General features: G+C 51.0%; 1 protein-coding gene across 5 annotated transcripts in view; it reads left to right on the forward strand.

Moving 5' to 3' along the window:
* The first annotated feature begins 1,472 nt into the window (after window positions 1-1,472).
* BRD4 (bromodomain containing 4) overlaps window positions 1,473-19,828 on the forward strand; it is a 105,933-nt gene continuing 87,577 nt past the window's right edge. For 2 of the 5 annotated variants that reach the window (XM_082496640.1, XM_082496638.1), the window contains exon 1: window positions 2,363-2,448. The gene's annotated coding sequence lies outside the window, so the exon portion shown is untranslated. Of the gene's footprint in view, window positions 1,591-2,362; window positions 2,449-19,828 lie in introns of those variants that run through there. The other 3 variants (XM_082496639.1, XR_014270129.1, XM_082496641.1) reach the window with 3 other exon arrangements.

Genomic DNA, 19,828 nt, shown 5'->3' on the forward strand with positions numbered 1-19,828 from the left:
AATAAAAGCATCAATTCCATCCCGGCGGCTCCGTTGGGTTTTAAACGCGGCGCTAACGCTCTCCGTCCTCTCCCCCTCCCCCAAAAACCTCAATTTAGGGAATTTTTATTGAGTTTAAAACTATTTTCCCCAAAAGGGGAATTTTTTTCCTCGTGGGCAATGCCTTTATTTTCCTCCACCTCCATTACTCGGGGGGGGGGGGGGCGGAATTTGGGGGGGGGGAATTAATTTCTTAATTTCGATTATCCATTGAAAACGGGGCGGGCGTTTGCATGCGAATCCCCACTGGGGGAAGAAAATAGTTAATTCTCCCCCCCCCCAAAAAAAAAAAACTTTTCCGGCAAAATTTGTACCTCTGTCACCAAATCCGAAAGGATTCACCCAAAAAAAAACCCCAAAGAAAGGCCAAAAAAAAAAAAAAAAAAAGTGATGATTTGGTGTTTGCCGGAGTAAATCCTATGGGTGATTAATTTTTTTTTACCAAAAATCTCATTTTTTACCCCCAAAACACCCCTCGATGGGTACATTTATAGGTTTAAAAGTTAGAATTGGAATGCAGCGCCCCCCCTCCCCCCCCCCCCCCCCGTGGCGGCGCTAACGAACCCCCCCCCCCGTGCGGTTGGTGGGGCCCATTGGTGCACTGAGTTCTGCCCCGGTCTCAGCCTCCCGCGGGGGAGGGAGGCGGGGGGGGGGGCGGGGGGGGGACAGGGACACCCCGTGTGTGGCATGTCCCCCACCCTGTAAGGAACCCCCCAGTGCCCCCCCCCCCGTTCATTGCACCCCATGACCCCCCTCCCAGTGGATCCCCCACCCCCCCAGTGCCCCCCCCATTCTTTTCACTCCACGACCCCCCTCCCAGTATACCCCCCACCCCCCAGTTCATTGTACTCCACGACCCCCCCCAGTGCTCCCCCGTTCATTGTACTCCACGACCCCCCCCAGTGCCCCCCCCGTTCATTGCACCCCACGACCCCCCCTCCCAGTAGACCCCCCCAGTGCCCCCCAGTTCATTGCACCCCACGACCCCCCTCCCAGTAGACCCCCCCCCCAGTTCATTGTACTCCACGACCCCCCCAGTGCCTCCCCATTCATTGCACCCCACGACGCCCCCCAGTAGACCCCCCACCCCCCCAGTGCCCCCCAGTTCATTGCACCCCACGACCCCCCCTCCCAGTAGACCCCCCCAGTGCCCCCCCCGTTCATTGCACCCCACGACCCCCCCAGTGCCCCCCCATTCATTGCACCCCACGATCGCCGCCCCCAACCCCCTCCCTCCCCCCTCCCTCCCGCCGGCAGCGGGTGGGCGGAGCCCGCTGCGCCGTGACGTCAGGCGCAGCGCGGTGAGGTCAGTGCGGCGCCGCTGACCGGACCCCGTTTGCCCCTCGGTGCCCGGGTTCCCCCCCTCCCCCTCCCCGCCTTCCCCCTCTCCCCTTCCCTCCTCCTCCTCCTTCTCCTCATCCTCCCCCCGCCGCCGCCACCGCCGCCGCTCCGGGACCCCTCTCCGGCCCTGTGGGGCCCCCCCGGCCCCGGCGGGAGGGCGGCTCGCCCGGCCCGGCCCGGCCCGGCCCCCTCCCGCTGCCGCCGCCTGAGGTAAGAACCGGGTCGGTGAAGGGGACGGGGGATTGTCTGAGGGAACGGGGGATGGGGAGGGGACGAGGGGGGTTCCGCGATTCACCAACGCCTTTTACGTCGCCCCGCCGGCGTAACCCGCATTGCGTAATGCGGCCGCTGCGTCAGGGGAGGCCTACGTAAACTGCGGGCGCGGAAGGGTTGAGGCCTGCTGCGCAAACGGCGTAAGTTGAGGCGCGGGGGGGGGGGAAGGTTGTGCGGGGTTGGCGTAGCGGCGGTCACGCGCCGGCTGCGTAGGCCGCTGCGCAAGGTTCGCCGCGCCGTACGCACTTTGCGCAATCTCCGGTCTGGCTGTGTGAAGGCGGGCGGGGGGGGGAGGGGGAAAACGCGACTCCGCGGCCGGTACGGAACGGGGGCGGGGGAGGGCGGGGGGCACTACACCGGTGGCGGGCGGGCGGGGGGGCTCGTTCGGTCCGGGGGAGGGAGCGGGGAGCGCCCTCCCGCTTGCGCTCTGCGGGTTACGCCGTTTGCGTGAAGGCCGGCGCGGCTCTGCGGCGTTTGCGTACGGGGGAAGGTGGGAGTCGGCGGCGGCGGCGCCCCCGCTACGCCGTTGGCGTAGATCCGGGAATTGGTGGTGGAGTCGGGTGGAGGGTTGGGGTAGGTTAGGGTGAGGGGGGGGAGGCGAATTGCGCCGTTGCCGTAGGCCCGGTGCGAGGCGGGTTACGCCGTTGGCGGGGCCGGTACGCAGAGTGCGTGCGGTGGGGCGGGGCGGCGCGGGGGCACTTCCTGCCGCCGCCATTTTGTCGGCGGACGGGAGGAGGAAGCGGCGGCTCCTGCGCGGAGGGAGGCAGCGGTCAGGCCCGGCCTCCGCGGCCCGCGGTGAGTCACGCCGCCTCCGCCTTTCCCCCGCCTCCCCCTCCCCCCCCCCCCCTCCTTTACCGGGAGGGCGACCCCCGCCGGGCTGGGGAGAACCGGCCCCGGGCGCAGAGAAGGGGGGGGGGGGGGGAAAGGCCCTCCCGCCGCCGCGCCGTTAGGCCTAGGCCGCCCGCCCCCGCCCTGCAGCCAGGCCCGGCGGCTGAGGTGAGGGGAACGGACGGGCGGACAGCGAGGGCGATCGGAGGCGGGGAGCGGAGGGAGGCCGGGCCTGTGCCCCCCCCCACCCCCCCCCCACCGGTCCGGTGCCCTTGGAAGGAAAAGAGGAGAGGGCGGCGGTGCCTTCCCCGGTAGCCCTGAGGTTACCGAACTCCTCCTCCGCCATAACACCCGCTCAGCCGCTCTTCGGGGCCCCTTTTAAGCTTTCAAACAGGGCCATTCGCTCGCCTGCCCTTCCCCTCGCACGGTTGGCGGCTTTCTGTAAATTCTCGAGGCACGTTTTCAAGCTAAATCGTCCCTTTCCTCGCCCCCCCCCCCCCCCCCCCAAGGTTGTTTTCTACTTTTGTAGGAGTTGTTTGGAAATGATAACAGCCGGAGGGTTGAGCGCAGGGAGAGGGGGGGGAAAACTCTTGAGCTGTTCTCCTGTGGGTTTTTTTTGGGGGGTGGGAAAGGGAGAAATGGGGGTGCTGTTGGAAGCCGGAGCTGGCTGGGGAGCGACTGCTCTTCGCCGGAGTGGAGGGGATTTCGTGGGTGAAATCCCGGGGGGAGGGAGGTCCGTTCCCACCCTTGGGATGTGGGTTCGCACGGACACTCGGTTCCTGCGCTCGTTTAATGCGGTAATTAGCCGCTGGCGTGAAAAGTGAAGGCTGCGCTCGCTTCGAATGCGTGTTGGCTGGAAGAGATGCACAGCTTTCCTTGGCTAATTAACAGCGGGGAGTAAAAGTCTGTTCATTAGAAACGCAAGCTGCTCTCACCTTTATTAGTGAACCCGTCTTCGTCTTCCCCCCTCCCTGGCCGGTTTTCTTCGGCCGGTTTCTATTTTCACCGACGCTTTTCGAACTTAAATAAAACTACAAATAGTTTTTACTCCCGATAAGGTGAAAGCGCCCCCGCTGCCTCCTGCGAAAGTTTTCCCCAAGAAAACTCTTTAAAGCCCCGTTACGCTGTGGGTATGTGCCGCGTACTCCATCCAGCAGTTCACAGCGAGGCTGTAAGAATTAATACAGGCAGCACTGTTGCTTGTAGGATGTATGTTATAACGTAATGAATTAAGCCGGTAATTAAGTCGGTAACGAATTTGTGTCCTCTGGTAGCTTTGTGAAGGGACCCCCTCCCCCAGGTTTTGTGAGGTGCCGCCGCTGTGCTGAGCTGCGTTTATTGACTTCTGGGTTTCGTATTTGCGTCGTCCGTCGCAGTTTCGGGGTCGGTTTAGTGATTTTTTTTTTTTTTTTTTTTTTTTTAAAACTCTCGTCTTAAGTTTTATGGGTGTTTGGTTTTACCTGTTTGTGATGGGATGACCTCAGGTTAAGCTTAAGTGCTGCTTTTAAGCTCTGTTTAAGCTGCTCGTGGCAAAGTTTAGCTCGATTTAGGCAAGAAAATGAACCGAACTGCTTTGGGCAACCAAAATATTGACGATTTCAACCTTGTAATTACTTACTCTGTAAGTAATTCTTACTTACTCTTACTCTGTAAGTAATTCGTATTTGGTGGAACTGTTACTAATAAAATTGTTTGCAGAGGTTAATGTAAATCGAATTTACGTCGCTACGAGCTTCTGGCTTTCAATTTAAGGTCGTGGGGGTTAAAGGTCGCCCTCAGCCGTTCCGTGGTGTTACGTGAGGGCCCCTTCGTGGTATAAAACACGAGGTGAAAGAAAATATTTGAATTCCCCACACCTGAACTCTGGGAACCGCGATAGCGACTGTAAATAAATGCCGTGTACCGGGGGAAAACACCCGCGTGAGGCCGGTTGTTCCTCTAATCTCTGCTTCTTGGCAGAGGACGGCATTACTCATTTAAAAGTAGTAAAACATGACTTTCCTGATTATTTTACTCCCCTCCAACTACATTAATTACTTAAAGCTGAATAACTGTTGTTGCTGCTGCATTATCTGATGATACTGAGTGTGACTGCGGTGGAGGTGACCGGCTATTAGCTAAATTACCGCAGGCACCAAAGCTGTCGTTAGCGTAAGTCCCGGTTCTGTTTTAAGAGGAAAAAGTGCTTTGGTTGGAGACCGGCGCAGGTAGGAATCGATCGTACCCCGGCAAACGACTTGCTGGTCGCTGCCGTGCTCCTAATTCCTTTTTATTAAGTTATTTTTCGGTCTTCCACGCTTCGTTCGAGGGGAGCGGTAATCGAATTTATGTAATCAAATGCCTCTCGTTACGTTTTCTTGATATTCTGGAACAATTTCTCCAAAGTAAACTGCATAGTCTGGTAATTATCTACTGGCAAACAGTGCCTGGATCGAGTTCAGGAATGTAAACCATTTATTTGCAGGAAGATATTTTACGCGAAATCCCCCGTACTCCGCGGAGAAGGCACCCGGGTGAAAACAGGGTGAAATCTGTGGGATTTGAGGCAGCGTTAACGCTTAACGTTGGCATTCCCTGGACCTGGCGGTGAACGGGGAGGATAAAGGCGCATCGCAGCCGGGTTACTTCGCTGTTGGGAGCGATGGGTGATGTTTCGTAAAATAATACTTCCTCCTCGTTAAAGCAGTGGGCTCGTTATGAGCGTCGCCTTCCTAAATATAGAAGGGGCAGGAGAAGAGGAGGGCGGCTGATCTGGTGGGACGGCGGCGGGTGGATCCCCGTTGTCCATCCGCGTCTGCTGGGGGGATGTTCACCAAAGCCCAAATCCCCCCGGAAAGCGGCGGATAAGGGACGTGAATGTGTGCGGGGAAGGAAAACCAATCGACGGCGGGTGTTAGGAGGGGGTCGGTGTCAACTCCTGGCTCGTCGCACGCCGTCTGCATTAAATTCTCGGATGGATCATGTCTCGGCTTCGGCCAAAACAGCGTGCGGAAGAGATCTGTCCCTGACAGCGCTGGAGGAAGGCTTTGAATCCAGGTTTTAATCAGTTTTGGTTTTGTTTTTTTTATTTTTTTGAGCTTTCTTGCCACGAAAAAGGAGGAAAGCGAAGTCTCTGTAAGCTTACAAGGGAATTGGTAGGGTTTTTTGGGGGTGTAATTGAATAATAGGCGTTTTAAAGCTCTCTAATATCTAAATCCGAAAGCTTTTGGAGAAATATTGGCAGCGTTAGCGGGGTTTTTTTTGGGTGAGGATTAGCGTGATTCAAAGAGCGGCTCTGCGGAGCGGATGCGAGAGGGGAAACTGCCCGGCGGAGCCAAGGAATCCCAGCGCAGGCGCCTCGCGTGCCGCTCTGGCATCCGGGATAAGGCCCCCCCGTCTCCTTCGAATCCCGCTTATTTCAAAGCAGAATATCAAAATAATTTTCTTTAGTCGGGATTAAGCCAACCGGGTTGTCGCCCAGCAATGAAGGAGTCATCGCCTGTTTCTCAACCTTCCAAAACGGAGCTACGGATAATTCACAAGCGATGGAAAAAGAACTGGGATTCTGCTGTACCCGCACACAAATTATTTTATGCTGTATCAGGTCAGTGATGCGAAAGCTTCATCACCGTCGTATCGCGTGCCGCTTGTGGTGCCGAAGCTCCCGTCGAGCGAGCTGGGATGTTTCGGGGTTGGTTCTTCATTAAAAAAAACCAAAACAACCTGGTTTTAGTTTGAAGCAAGCGCTCTGCAACCTCGTATTTTTATTAAATAGCTCAGAAGAGCTCAATGTTCATCAGATATCGCTTTGCTGAGATTACCGAAAGGTCGGTTTGGGTCGAAAGTTAAATTTCAGGACGGGGCTTTGTTTTCTGCTGCCGTTTCTCCAGGAATTCTGGGAGCTTTGGTGGTATTTGGGGGAAAGTGGTGGAAAAACCAGCGTTGCGTTTCTCTCCGCTTCGACGCCCGAAAGGATTAAGAGCGTTTTTTGACGTGCGGTGTCTTAAATCGTGTCTCCTGCCTTAAGACGGACGCCTCCGCGCAGGGAAAGCTCCGTCGGGACAAGAATTTTTCCATACGGATCCAGAGAATCGTGTCAAGCATCAAGGGAAAGGTGTCGGGATGCGGGAAAGATGTGAAATACCTCGAAGCGAGACTGAAATTCCCAGCTGGGAACTGGGGAGGAGGACCCCAAAACTCTTCCTTTTAGGTGCGTTTCATCCCTCTTTTGTGATACTTTTGAACTTCTCCTGCAGGATTTTTATGCTGTGCGTTGCCTTTATCTGGAACTGGGGGGGGGGGGGGGAAATCGGGAGGTTTTATGCAAAATTATTGAAACTGAGGTGTTTGGGAAGCGCTGGCGTGCATTTGAGGAGCAAAACTTGCCTCCCGGGGGGGGTTTTTTAATCCCTATTTTAATAGGAGGAAGCGGTTCTGTTACCATTCCTTGTGTTCTTGAGGTTGGGGGGGGGGAATCTTGTCCCTTTGTCAACCGCTGGTGTCCGTGTCACCACTCGTTAACTGCGAGCAGGAGGAGAGTTGCTAATTATAACTTTGCCAAAAGGCTCGGGACGGGCCTGCCCTGACTCTCGCCGCGAGGCGACGGCGAAGCCCAGAGGAGGAGGGAGATGGCGCCGATCCAGAGAAACAGAAAACAGCTTTAAAAAAGAAAATAAATAAATAAAATGCGTATAAAAAAACAACCAAAACCAGGAACTGTTCGGTAGGGGAGAGGACTTGGGCGAACATCCTGAAACCAGAAACTCCGTAAAGCGATAGCCCGGAAATGGGAAATCGTGAATCGGTTTGAAATTTGAAGGGTTTAAGGTTGGTTTGTTGCTTTCTGAAGGGAGAGAAGAAAAAAAAAAAAAAAAAAATAATATCCCGATTTAGGAAAGGGAGGGAGCCGAGGGCGTGCAGGTTTTGCGGCTTTTTGTTAGCGAGGGCTTAGCCTAAACGCTGATTTTTGTTCAATTAAGTTGTTGTTAGAAAGTATTTCAAACCTAATTAGGCTTTTCAAGCTTCTAACGCAGCTCAGGAGCGTTCCCGTAATGGCTATATCACACCTGCAAGGGAAAAAAAAATAAATCATGTGTTTTTTAAGACAAAATGCCCCAAAAGCTGGTGTCTGGTGGGAAGCAAAGGGGTCTTGGAGAGCAAACCTGATCCATGTCGGGCGGCTGACGAGCAAATTAAGGATTTCCCGGGACAGGTCTGCGTTCCCCAATTGCAAATTATTTTGCTTTTTTTTTCCTTAATATTTTAACCAATTATCTGTGCGTGGTGCGAGATCCTTGCGGGTTTCCCCGTGGTAAATCAGCCAAAACCTGAGATTTTGGCAAATTGCCGAAAACTGGACTTCGAGCTGGTTTTCCACCCAGATCTAGAGGTGGCTGGCACGTAGCACGTCTCGGTTTTATAAAAAAATACACATAAATCTGGCAGAATTAGTGATTAGCGGGAGTTTAATTGAAATACGTCGGATTTTATTCGGAGCGGACTGATGTGAACTCACTGTGTGACTCCTGGGGGGGGTTGTTGGCGCAAAACTGCCTTCGCCCGACTTAAAAATTGGTTTATTTGACTTACAAAGTGTAAAGTTATCCTTCGGTCATGTGGCTCCTCGTTAGCACTGATGGATAATTAGGCTTAGCGAGTGCGAGGGGGGTCAGACGGGCGCAGAGCAGCGCTAACGAAGCGGTTTGTGTTTTGTATGACCGGACTGAATTAAATTAAAATTTGAGATTTATAGGTCAGGTTTTTGCTTTGCTTATGCGATGAGCGGCACAAAAAAAATCTGAATAATATTAAATGAATACACGCGTAATTAAGCAATTATATGTTTAAACGAACCTGGGTACTTCAGCAATTAAATAGTCCTTTACGGTATCATGACAGCTTAAACTAATTATTGTCTGCCTGGCTTTAATAACTGAGATATGAAAGCAAAACAAGCTGGGAAACTTAAATTATGTCATACCTGCTAATTAAAATAACGTTTAAAACTTTACATTTGAGCTTCTCCGAGTTGTTTTATCCCAGCGATTCGTGGGGCGCTTGGAGCGATCCGCCAGCAGGCTTTCCGCTTATTTAAAGAATAATCCTTAAGTTTATAATAAATGAATTATAGGCAATAAATGAACTATTTAATGAGCTGCGATCTCACGGACTGTCAAAACGTTTGCGATTTGCTGCTGTTTTCTTTTTTTTCCTCCCTCATCAGTAGCAGCCGCTTCTGGAGGTAAAAATTAACGGTAACGAGCGTGGAGGAGTAGGAAGGATGCTACAGTTTTGGGAGGGGAGGGGGGAATTAAATATTTGTGGTGCTTTTCCAGCTTATTTTCTACACTGGGAGCGAAAGGAGCTGAAGTTTGGCTCAGGAATGTGCAGTTTGATTTATTTTTTTTTATTAAAACTTGGGTTTGTAGAGAGGCTCGGCCGGCGGACGTTGGTGCTGGGGTATATTCCCACCCGGAGCCCCCCCCAGGGAAGGCGTCTGCGGGAGCCCCTCACCACCAGTGGTGATTTTGGGGTTAAAAAGAAGTGGAAATGGTGCCGAGCAAGCGTCGCTTTTTATCTTTGTCTGTTTGCTGGAGGAACGAGCGTGACTTTATTCGTCTCGCCCAATCTTTGGTTGATCAATGTCTGTTAGCTGAACCCTAAAAATACTTAGTTTTGGTGAAATACGGGCTGTTTCATGCCGGGGAGTGTGTCTGTATCGCCGGATGACTCGACCCGTTCCTGCTGGGATGGGTGTAGGAATTGGGATACCAAAGGGCGTTTCCCGCTCTAAAGCGTCGCCTCTCGCTCCGTTTTTTTTTTTTCCGTGGTAATGTGTTGTTTTCCCCCTTCCTCGAAACCATTTGCGCAGCCACGTGGGGAACTATATTTTGATTTTCTTTTCTTTTTCTTTTTTTTTTTTTTTTTTAATCCTGCACCGAAGGGAGAGGAGGAGCGGATGAATAACTGCGTCTCTTTTTTTTTCAGACAAGAGAGGAGAAGATTGGGGTTTTTCCACCACATTTTGGGTTTATGCCGTTTGCTTTTGTAAAAAAAGGAGACGAGGAGGATGCGTTTGGCGCTGGGTGGAAGCGCAGGGAACCCCTCTCTGTGTGGTTGGAGTCGTGGGTTATGGGGAAGATCCTCTGCTGGTGGTTACAGGTCAACTTTTGAGCGTTTCTCCTTCCTCAGCGACACCCCCAAAGCTCTTTTGCTCTCTGGTTGTTCTTCCCGAGCAGCTGTTGGCTCAATCCTGCCGGAAAAATACGCTTTAGTGACCCCAAAACTTCTCAAAATAAGCGTGTATTCATAATTCCTTCCTTTCTCCGTGATTTCTGATGGCTGTAAGGTTGTTCTGGCCGCTACGGCCACAGCAGGGGGGGTGATCCCGTGGACACAGATCTTCTTCCAGGTCTCCTGGTGGCCTATAGGGATGTGACGCTGTGGTGTCACCTCCTTTAGGCTCTGGGGTGGGTTTCTGGGGATGTGATGCTGTGGTCTCACCTCCTTTGGGCTCCAGGAGAGGTTTTGGGAGACGTGATGTTGTGGTGTCACCTCCTTTGGGCTCCGGGACAGGTTTATGGGGACACGATGCTGTGGTGCCACTTTGGACTCCAGGTGAGGCTTTGGGTGATGTGATGCTGTGGTCTCGCTGCCTTTGGGCTCCAGGGGAGGTTTTTGGGGATGTGACGCTGTGGTCTCACCTCCTTTGGTTTCCGGGACAGGTTTATAGGTGACACCGTAGCACTGTGTCCGTACTTTGGGCTCCAGGAGAGGTTTTTGGGGATGTGACACTGTGGTCTCACCTCCTTTGGGCTCCGGGACAGGTTTATGGGGACACAATGCTGTGGTGTCACTTTGCGCTCCGGTTGAGGCTTTGGGTGATGTGATGCTGTGGTCTCGCTGCCTTTGGGCTCCAGGAGAGGTTTTGGGGGATGTGTTGCCACGGTCTCACCTCCTTTGGGCTCCAGGGGAGGCTTCTAGGGATGTGACGCTGTGGTCTTGCCTCCTTTGGGCTCCGGGACAGGTTTATAGGTGACACCACTGCGTAGTGTCCCTCCTTTGGACTCCAGGAGAGGTTTTTGGGGACGTGATGTTGTGGTCTCACCTCCTTTGGGCTCCGGGACAGGTTTCTGGGGACATGATGCTGTGGTGTCACCTCCTTTGGGCTCCAGGTGAGGCTTTGGGTGATGTGATGCTGTGGCATCACCTCCTTTGGGCTCCAGGGGAGGAGGTTTTGGGGGATGTGCCGCCACGGTCTCCCCTCCTTTGGGCTCCAGGAGAGGTTTCTGGGGATGTGACGTTGTGGTCTCACCTCCTTTGGGTTCCAGGAGAGGTTTCTGGGGACGTGACGCTGTGGTCTCACCTCCTTTGGTTTCCGGGACAGGTTTATAGGTGACACCACTGCATAGTGTCCCTACTTTGGGCTCCAGGAGAGGTTTTTGGGGACATGATGTTGTGGTCTCACCTCCTTTGGGCTCCAGGGGAGGAGGTTTTGGGGGATGTGCCGCCACGGTCTCCCCTCCTTTGGGCTCCAGGAGAGGTTTTTGGGGACATGATGTTGTGGTCTCACCTCCTTTGGGCTCCAGGGGAGGAGGTTTTGGGGGATGTGCCGCCACGGTCTCCCCTCCTTTGGGCTCCAGGAGAGGTTTTTGGGGACATGATGTTGTGGTCTCACCTCCTTTGGGCTCCAGGGGAGGAGGTTTTGGGGGATGTGCCGCCACGGTCTCCCCTCCTTTGGGCTCCAGGAGAGGTTTCTGGGGATGTGATGTTGTGGTGTCACCTACTTTGGGCTCTGGGACAGGTTTATAGGTGACACCACTGCATCATGTCCCTCCTTTGGACTCCAGGGGAGGTTTTTGGGGACGTGACACTGTGGTCTCACCTCCTTTGGGCTCCAGAACAGTTTTACGGGGATACGATGCTGTGGTCTCACTGCCTTTGGGCTCCGGGTGAGGCTTTGGGCGATGTGATGATGGGGTGTCACCTCCTTTGGGGTCCAGGGGAGGTTTTTGGGGATGTGACACTGTGGTCTCACCTCCTTTGGGCTCCGGGGGAGGTTTTTTGGAATCAGCCTTGACATAACCCTGCAGCCGTTCATCCTGCCGGAAGGACTCACCACTGGGACGTTTTCCCTGGGACTACCCTCGGCACAAAATCCCTATTTTTTTTTTTTTTTCCCCCGCAATATTCATCCTCTCGTGAGCTGTATTTTCAATTTTTCACTCAAATTGAGGTTTTACATTGTTTAAACGAAGCGCGGGGACAAAATCTCAGCCAGGCTGCGTAGGCGCGCTCAAATTTTCAGTCTTTGGGTTGCGTAGCTCCTTTTTCTCCCTTTTTCGCGGAAAACGCGCAGTACAGCGAGATAAAACGTGAAGCGGGACGCACAAAGCCACGATCCTTGACTTCCTTCTCGGAAAGTCATGAGATGGTTCTTAATTACCCTGTCGCCCTCTTTGTGCTAATTTGACGAGTTGAAGAGGTATTAAAGTGAGGGGAATAACCCTTAAAAAAAATAATATCCTCGGGGCAGGAAGTTGTGTTTTCTTTTTTCTCGGTGGAGCGGCGGTGACTGAATCCCTGAGAATTGAGAGCGGCTGTGAGCCGGGTCGGATCGAACGGGAGAAACTCAACAAAACTGGGTTTTCTGGGGAGAAAAAAAAAAAAAAAAAAGGGATGAAATAAATGCTCTGAGGCTGTTTGTCCCTGTAGGTCCGGCTTTCCTGTGCTCAGTGCACCCCCCCCTTTTTTTTTTTTTTTTTTCCCCCTAAATTACCTGGAAACAGTCATTTTTTACACAAACTCTTGTTTTGGAAGAGGATAATTTCAAAGGAGGATCATTTATAGGGAGTTTTGGGGATTTTCTTTTTTTTTTTTTTGCGCTGGCAGGTCTTGATTGTCATCACAAAAACTATACAAAACACTAAATTACTTGCTGTGCGTCCTTTTTTTTTTTTTTTTTTTTTTTTTTTTTAAACGCGCTAGGTGCTGCGTCGGTCGGGGAAATCTCTTCGCTAAGAGCATCCCCGCTTTTGGAAATCCTTTGCCGGGCCGGTTGATCCGGTTATCCCACGGCTGCGGGGAAAGGCGGTTGCGGAGGCGGGGTGAGTTTGGGTCCTGCCGAGCCAAACCTTGGAGGGTTATGATGAAATTCGCAGCAATTCCGCTTCAAAAACACCCCAGCGCGCTGGCTGAGACGTCAGGCTACGAATTAAATCGCTCTCCTTATAAAAGCTCTTTCGCCTCCTCTTCCTACTGACAAAAATCCTTAAAAGCGTCATATTTTGTACGTAAAACCTTGATTATTTATTTTTTTTTTTTTTTTTTTTGAAGAATCAAGATTTTTAGGTTTAATGTTCAAGTTCCTTTTGTGGAGTTGCCGCTTAGGGTTGAAAATGATCCCGTTTAAAAGCAAACGGTGAGTTCGCGTCTCTCTTCCTCTTGTGGAAAAAATCGACTTCGCTGCCGCGCGACCGGACCGCGCTTGGCGGGAGGGGGGGAGTGGAACGGCCGTAGTTCCACCGAATCCGGAGGCTGCGCCGTAATGGGGATCTGTAACCCCAACAACGCGCCACTCCCGTTAGATTTAAAACCGATTTCTGCCTCAAAAGTAGGAATTTGTGACGCTCCTGCTATCTCCTCCTGTGGGTATGTGCCGTGCCGCGTGGCAGAGACTGAGATTTGTGCTCAAATTATCTCTAAGGAGCTTTTTTTGGGGAAGGCAAAATGTGAATAAAGCCAATTCGGAGAGCACGGCTGTGGTTTTTGGAGGAAATTCGGTGTCTCAAACGAGTTTTTCCTGGACTTGAAGGGTAAGAGTGACTCTGGACGCTGCCGAGTAGGTGCTGATTTTCCACTTAACGAAAGAAAATCAGAAGAAATCCGTTTAAATCACTTGTCTGTAAATCACTTGACCTAATCCTTTGAGTCCTGATGCTCACGGGTTTCCCCTATATCTCTCCTCCTAAAAAAGGGGGGGAAAAAAAACCCCCAAAACGCAGAGAGCGCTGTTGTTGGTGATTATTTTCTTAAATTTAGCACAGGGAATATTGGTTCCTCCAAAGCTGATGCCGAAGTTAAAGGTTTCGGCGCCAGAGGCGGGTTTTTCGCCAGCGCAAAAATCGCCGTCACTGTAAATTATCCTCTTGGGTTGTATTATATTTTCTTGAACAAAATATTTGTCATTCCCGTCCCAGTAGGTATTTCCCCGTTTGTAAGATTTGGGTGATTAAAAAAACCACTCAATATTTGTCTACCGCGGTAACAGCGGGAGGAACATCCCGGCAGCAGATCTCAAACCCGCTGCGCGCTCTGCCAAAGGTATTTTGGTTTTTTTTTGTTTTGTTTTTTTTTTTTTTTTTTTTTTTTTACACGATCGGAGCCGCCGAGCTGCGTCTTTATTACGTCGTGGAGCGCAGGAAAAGTCGCTTCTCGGAGTCCAGAGTTTAACACCGACGGGGAGAAGGGGAGTGAGGATGAGATTAGAGTGCAAATCATCGGTCCAAAGGTTACCCGAGATGTTTGTGGGTGGTTTGTTGTTTTTTTTTTGTTTTGTTTTGTTTTGTTTTTTTTCAGTGTGTCGGTAGATTTTCAGCGTAGGCACCGACCCCGCCTGTAAAACCGGAGCGACGTGAGCTCTTGCGCACTCGAAACCCGGCGTTTTGGGGGGCTCGGGAGTAATTCGGTGGTGGTGGTGGTGGGGAAAAGGGTTGAACGCTAAAAATAGCGTTTGAGCTTCGCCGCGAGCTCAAAACTTAAACATCACTCTTATTTTCAGTGTGTTTAAGGAGACGATTCCCAACTTTACGCTGCTCCCAAACCCCCGGCGTGATCCTTTCCTACTGGATCGGGGTGTAATTAGAGTTAATTTGGGCACCATCCAGTTTCTCCCCTCCCCCGGGGGGGGGGAGGAGCGGAGGGGAAAGGTGCTGAGCTGCTCTGCAGGACGAAGTCGGAGCTCTTTCTGGTTTTTATTTTCTGCTCGTGGAGTGGTGCGCTCTGCTTCGGAACGCCGCCTCTGCCCGCGGAGGAGTGGGGGAAAAGAGGGGATAAAGAGCGAATTCAACAAAATTCAACATCTGAAGTGGTAAACGAAGACATCTGCGAGCACGAAGACAACGGAGCAGAGTCGGTTTGTAGAATAAAAGGAACGAAAAGCTTTTTACTGCTTCTCCCTGTCCGCATTTAGGGCTGGGTGCTGCCCTGGACCGAAGAATTCCCTGTAAAAAAAAATAAATAATAATAATAAAAAAAAAAAACAACCCCCAAACCCACCATATCGGGTTACAAGCAAAACAAGATTGCCGCTTATTCCTGCCGCTGGGTCGGAGGCGACGTATTTACAGATGGGACTGACCTTGTGCCGGCGGCCGCCTGTTTGTTTGCGGAGCTGCCGCTCGCTCCGAGAGGCCGAGGGGAAAATTCCAACTGTTGGGAGGAATAAAGAAAAAAAAAAAAAAAACCACCAGAAAACAAAACCAAAAAAAACCTTAAAAGGTGAATTTTCAGAGCGCTTTGGTGTCCTCTGACGCCCCTTTTCGGGTAGAAGCGGCTGAGAGGGACGCGGTGTTATTAGGCGGGGTGTTCGGGGGGCGTTTTTTTGGGGGAAATCTTCATTATTTTTTTTTTTTAGAGCTGTGCAGCTGCATAAGGGTTAGTAAAATAGATCTTTGCTTGACAGCCGTTGCTCTTAACGGGACCCAGAATGACTTTTAGGTCTTAGTTGTGATCTAATGTTTCTCCTCTTCTGAGCATACCGGTTTTGCTTAATTTTCACTCTTTTAACTCTGCTGGTTTTAATTTATTTTTTTTTCTATGTTTCAGGACGGATTTAACCGATAAAACGCACTGCAATTTTCACATTTAAAAAAAAAAAAATAAATTTTGTTTTGCCTTCTCCTTATTTTATTCTTCTTTTTTTTTTTTTTCTTAAATCATCTATTTTCGATCTGACCTTGGCTTGTCCTTTCTTCCCTCGGCTTCCAGTTCGGTTTCCCCGGGAAAGGCGGTTCTTCGGGAGCCCCGTGTTCTGGCGGACTATTGATAGCGCCGGAAAAAAACGCGACGCGCAGCAGTTGTGGTCTCGGTATCCACAGACGGGGGCTGCAGAGGGACAGGAATTCCGCTGGAGCTGCGGGCCACGGCGTAGTTGTTATTGCAGGGCTGATATTGAAAGGTTTGGAGCCCAAAATGTGCTTTTTCTTGGACGGAGATTTATCTTTTAGGTGTTCGTTTCAAGCCCCGGTTATTGGTAAAATACGCCGAGGCGCCCTACAAGAGTTTAAGGTTTAACTATTTCCTCTTAAAATTGAGCTCGAGGAGGTTGATGACCCCTCCGTGGATTAATGATTTATTAAGAGAATCGAGGTAGGAATTTGCAGTCGTTTGTAGAGGAGGAAGATCCATCCGTTTCGACCCGTGGTTTGGTATTTTTTTCGCTGCGCTTGAAAAATAGAGTAGGAAAAGGGATGAGTGATCCGTCTGACTGCAAAAACACCCCAGAAAAGGCCCAGAAAAGAGCTGAGATGTGACTTTTTTTTAAGGTAGAGAGAAGGCGAGCAGGCAGCGGCTTACTTTTAATTCCCCGGTAGAGACCGGGGTCTTAAATTATTTTGAATAACTGGTGTTGCTGAGCGTGTTTTGGAAGTGTGGAGGGTGGATGTGCGACGGGTCGCTCTCCTGTTTTTCCCTGGGGATGGGGTGGTTGACGTCTGGCGCTCTCTCCTCCGGCAGCTTCTGCTTCTCCTCCCTCCTTATCTCCCATTGCCGGGACGGAGATGGCCTTTCTCACCCGTTGGGTGGGTCTTCAGAAACCCGTTGATTTCTTCCACGCCGCGAAGAAGCCGCTTTACGAACCCAAAACTGCTTCGATATTCCACCCTGAAATATTACGGGGAGATCCGAGGGGGCCGTGGAGGGGTTGCTGTGGTTGAACTGAGACCTGCGGAACCCGAGTTTGAGATCTCGAGGCGGTTTCTGATGCTTTTCAGCTCAGTTAATGTGAACTCGGAGCTTCTGCCGAGTTTCCTGACCTCACCTCCGAGCTAATTTGGGTTGAAACGAGTCGTTTACTCCGTGCTGAGGATTCGCAGAGTAATCTTCCCGCAGCCCTGAGCGTACCCGGGAGGACGTGTCCTTCCCCACCTCGCCGGAGAAAGTTTATTTTATTGTCGGCGACGGAGTGATTTACAAGTGAGTTTGGGTTGCTCGTTAGCCTGACGACTTTCTAAAAAAACCAAAAAACCAACCCTGTTTAATTTGCGAGGAGCGTGGAGCTCTCTCGCAGGCCCCGCTCTCCTCTAACTCGGGCTTGGGGCGCGCCGACCCTGGAGCGGATCACCGCGTTTTCTTCTCCGTTGAGTCGCTCCCTCTTATTTTTTTAGTAAAAACGGGAGTAGGAACAGTTCTCGTTTCATGGCCCGACTGGTCTGGGTGTTATTCCCGTTACCGGTACGGGATGTCGTCCCTCCTGGATAAAATGGTGAGGTTGGTGCCTATCGCTCTGCCTATAAACTCTCGAATTAATTTTTACGGTGGTTTATAAAATGCGGTGGCTTCACGTGCTCAACTCTTGTCGAGAATCCTCGCTACCAAATGATCAATTCGTGGATTAAAAATTGGCTTTTTTTCCCCTGCGGCCTCGGGCTAAAGATAGATCCCAGTGGTGGGTGAGCGCTCCGAGGGAGGGAAGGAAGAGAACGTCCCGCTCTGCGTTGGGTTTGCTCTAATACCAAAAGTAGCAGCTGCTGATGCTTTTGAAACTCGTGATTTTCGGGTCTTTCAAGGCCACGTCTGCCATTCAGAGAAAGGAAACGGCTCGTTTCTGGGATCCCTTAGGCTGTGAGTCTCTTGACCGGACAGAAATTTGAATATAAAAAGCACCTTTCTGCGCTTTTTGTGACTAAATCCGTATGAGTATTTGCCTCTGGTTTCCCTTTCACGGCTTTATTTCTCTTCTTTAATCCTTGAGAGAGAAGATTTGGCTCAGTTCAGACTCTGAGCCTCACGCCCTGAGTCCAGACCGCGGTTCCGAGGTGCGGTGTGACCGTACGGGAGATAAAATAGCAGTTTTGGGGAGGGCAGGAGGAGTCGAGCTGCTTTCGGGTGCCTTTGGGAAGACCCCATGGCCGAGTTCTGCTGTGAAGCCCATCGCTGAGGTTGGGCGCCGCCGGCGTAAGCGCCCTTAAAATACGAACACGTGTGGGGTTCTCCGTGCCCTGAGCGTGATTGAGATGTGTTGGCTTCGCTTTTTAATTGCTGTGTCGACTTGTTCATCGGCAATATTTTTTTTTTTTTTTTTTTTTTAAGATATATTTGTGACTTCCACTTTGTGGTCGGGGCTCGTGCGCTTTGAAGATCCGAGACCCGTTACTTGGGGCCCTGAACTGATCTTAGATAAACTTTCACTGTTTTCTGAGCCAGTTAATAAAACAAATTCAAGAATGGAGGGTGCTTGGAGGGAGGCGGTGTCTGATTTGGGTTGGGGGAGGACAGTTTTGAGGACACACAAACCCTTTTCGGATACAAACTGCTTAATTCTCCCGGTAAAACCTCATCAACCGGCAGCTCCTGGCCAGGAAACATATCCTGTACCTTTCTTCCATCCCTGTGGCTTAATTGCACGTGGAATCTGTAGCTGGTTGCTTTGCTTCTGCTGCCGCTAATTAAAGGATTTGAGGCTAAATTGGTCATGTTGGGAAAACTCTTTCCAGGCTACGGAACGCTAATATGCGCTGGCGGCACGTAAGCTGGCGGTTGACCCGAATTAAATCTCATACCTGGCACGTTTGAGCAGTTTACTCTCTATTAAATCTGTGTTATTAATTTTAAATTATGCTTCTGCCGGACAGGACAGGGTGAAGTTTGTTCTGTTTGTCTCGAGAATGCGAAATTAGTCTCTGCTTTTGCAAAAATCTCAAGTATCTGGATGTAACGAGCCAGAAAAGCCGGGGGGGAGAGGAGGGGGAACCGGATACCGGAGCTCCGTAATGTGCAGATTCAAATAGGAATTTACCTATAGAGGGAATTACGTAGTGCTAAAAGCAGGAGAAATTTAAGCAAAGGACTTTCTGAAAAAATGTATTTTATGTGAGAAGATGTTCCCCGCTTATTTTAAGTTGGCTTCAGCTGTTGGATTTGCCTTGTGTGGTTTATCGGATACTCAGCCTGGTGTGGACTAAAGTAGCTGTTATTTCATCTGTAACGACCTCCTACGTTGCCCAGATGACCAAAACCATTGATTTTTGAGTCAGATATGCCGAGTTTAACAACAGTTTTAGCTCCACCTCTGACCCTGGTTGGGGGATATTGCTCATCCGTGTCCTCCCCTCCCTTAAATATCAGAAATCCCTTAAATAATCAGAGTTTAAAGAGCACATAGCGTGGTCACGTTTGTCCTCGTTTTGCATTGGTTTTGTTAAAACTGCTGATTTTTCTATATATTTTCTTGCTTTAAAATCAGAGCAACTCTCACAGAGGCATTGAGGTTCTCCCGCTGTAGAAAACGGCGGGTTTTACCCTCAAATAAAAAGGCTGCCTGATATTTTGGGGCTGGCGCTGGAGTATTGCCTGGAGCGCGACGGGGGTTTTGGGGGGCAGCTAGTCGATATTATGGGGGTCTGAGCATTACAGAACAGAAATTATCGGCGCGATCTGGTGCAAGTTTACTCCTGTTCAGGTTTCACCCGGGCACGGATTTATTGAAAAGCTTAAAAAGTGTTTAGCGCTGGTGTCTGACAAAGCTCTGAACGCAGGAGGAGTCTGAGATTAGGGTACGGAGGAGGAGAACCTTCCCCGGTGTCCCAAAACACCGGTAATTCCCGATTTTATTTTATTATCCGCTGTTTTGTGCTAGCTCTTCCTAGGAAAAGCCTCGCCCTCAGCTTCAGCCCAGGCCGGATGTCCGACGATACCCAACGTACGGACGCGGACTTTGGATCATCAAAATAACGTTCCTGAGATCGCGCCCGGCTCTGCGGCCGCTTTTGGCTTTGGATGCCGCTGGGGAAATTCGGTGATCCAGGTGAACCGCGTACCGAAAAAACGCTTGGTTTTGATTTCTCCGACCTACGAAACCGGAGTGAGAGCGGCCGTCCGGGACTGCACCGGAGATGGTTTTCGTTAAATCCTCCCCGTTTTCTTCCACGTCGCTTCTCGTTTTACGGGGTTTACGAAAGCGAAGGGAGAGAGAAAGCTGCTTTCAAGTTGTGCAATCGGACGGCGCCCGCGCACACCCGTATCTCGATCGGTGCGGTGGCTCTTTTCCGTACCGCACAGCCTGGTCGTGGAGTACAAAAACAGCAAAAAAAAAAAAAAAAAACCCCGTATATTGAGTAAAAATAGGTTTTATTTTTCTTTGAAGTCAACT

The sequence above is a fragment of the Vanellus vanellus genome (assembly GCF_965231255.1).
Source record: "Vanellus vanellus genome assembly, chromosome: 30".
NCBI classification, from domain to species: domain Eukaryota; kingdom Metazoa; phylum Chordata; class Aves; order Charadriiformes; family Charadriidae; genus Vanellus; species Vanellus vanellus.